Source organism: Pongo abelii, chromosome X (genome assembly GCF_028885655.2).
Source record: "Pongo abelii isolate AG06213 chromosome X, NHGRI_mPonAbe1-v2.0_pri, whole genome shotgun sequence".
In the NCBI taxonomy this organism is placed as follows: Eukaryota; Metazoa; Chordata; class Mammalia; order Primates; family Hominidae; genus Pongo; species Pongo abelii.
In genome coordinates this window covers 119,149,711-119,151,556 of record NC_072008.2, presented here as the reverse complement: position 1 = coordinate 119,151,556, position 1,846 = coordinate 119,149,711, and the positions used below count along the sequence as shown (strand labels likewise).

Sequence of the window (1,846 nt, the reverse complement as noted above, 5' to 3'; positions counted from 1 at the left end):
CTGCATGCGGAAAGGAGAAGGAAAATGAATGGGACGTTGTCTTGCAACTTGGGTATCAGTTCTTCCACAGTGAAATAGAGCACTGGATAGGCTCCTGGGGTCCCAGATTCTAGACCTTGGCTCCTAGATGGCATCTCTGGACCCTCCCTGGGACAGAAGGGAGTCCACTGCCCTGAAGAGAGAGGCCCAGGCCTGGCAGCATTCAGCACAAGCTGACTGAAGATGTCTTGGGCCTTGAGTAAACATTGGCAGTAGCCAGGAAGTGATTTCTGTGGGCCTGGGGAAGTAATGGCCATGAGGATAGACTTCTTCTGCTTGAGGAAAGGAGAGGGAACGGTGGGACAAACTGTATTGCAGCTTGGGTGCCAGCTCAGCCACAGTAGGATAGAGCACTAAGCAGGTTCCCATCTATAAGCCCTGGATTCTGGGTGGCATTTCTGGACCAGGCCTGGGCTGGAATTGAGGAGGAACTCACTACCCTGAAGAAAAGGACACAAGCCTTGCTGGACTCACCACTTGCCAACTGAAGAGCCCTTGGACCTTGACTGAACATTGGTAGTAGCCAGGCAGGCAGTGGTTGTCGCAGGCCTTAGGCAAGACCGAGTTCTTTGCTGGCTTCAGATCTGACCCAGTGCATCCTCAGTGTTGGTAGCTACGAGAGTGCTTGTAGCACCCCTCTGCACCTCCAGGAAGCTCAGCACGGTGATACTCCATTTGTTTGTGGAAAAGTGTGGAAAGAGAACAAGAGTATCTCCCTGCTAATTCAAGGAAAACTCTTGGGTTTTATTGAAGACATTAAGGCATTACCTCTACAAGTCTGCAAGGGTTACAGCTTTAGTGACCTTGGGGAGCTCCCCAATACCCACACAGATGCAATACACATACAGATGCAGTGACCAAAGACTTAGATCACAACACTCAGTTATTTTTGAATGCCTGAAAAGCCTTTCCAAGAAAGATGAGTACAACTAGTCCAAACTGTGAAGACTACAGTAAATTCCTAATTCTTCAGTGCTCAGACACAGACGAATATCCACAAGCATCAAGACCATCCAGGAATACAAGACCTCATCAAGTGAACTACATCAACCACCAGGGACCAAGGGCGGAGTGACAGATATATGTAACCTTTCAGACAGTTAATTCAAAATAGCTGTTTTGAGGAAACAAAGAAATTCAAGATAACACAGAGAAGGAATTCAAAATCTAATCAGAAAATTTAACAAAGAGATAAAATAATTTTAAAAAATCAAACAGAAAGCAAATGATGAATCTAACAGTTATTGGTCTTAAAGAGGAGGCAGAGAAAGAGACGGGGTAGAAAGATTACTCACGAGATAATAACAGAGAAATTCCCCAACCTAGAGAAAGATATCAATATTTAAGTACAAGAAGGTTATGGAACACCAAGCAGATTTAAGCCAAAGAAGATTACCTCTAGACATTTAATAAGCAAACTCCCAAAGGTCACAGATAAAGAAAGGATTCTACACTTGATCTTAGCCAAAAGGCCGAGAAGCGATTAAGAAAGGATTCTAAAAGCAGCAAGAGAAAAGAAACAAATAACATGCAATGGATCCTTAATATGTCTGGCAGCAGACTTGTCAGTGGAAACCTTAGAGACCATGAGAGAGCAGCAAGACATATTTAAAGTTCTGAAGGAAAAAATGTTTGTTCTAGAACAGTTTTATCCAGTGAAAATACCCTTCAAACATGAAGAAGAATTAAAACCTTTAACGGACAAATAAAAACTGAGAGATTTCATTAACACCAACCCTATCCTATGAAAAATGCTAAAGGAAGTTCTTCAATCACAAAGAAAATGACATTAATGATCAATAAGATA

General features: G+C 42.8%; 1 pseudogene; it reads right to left on the bottom strand.

Moving 5' to 3' along the window:
- Positions 1 to 1,376: 1,376 nt before the first annotated feature.
- On the bottom strand, positions 1,377 to 1,523 carry LOC112131225 (U2 spliceosomal RNA; annotated as a pseudogene).
- Between the last annotated feature and the right edge of the window lie 323 nt (positions 1,524 to 1,846).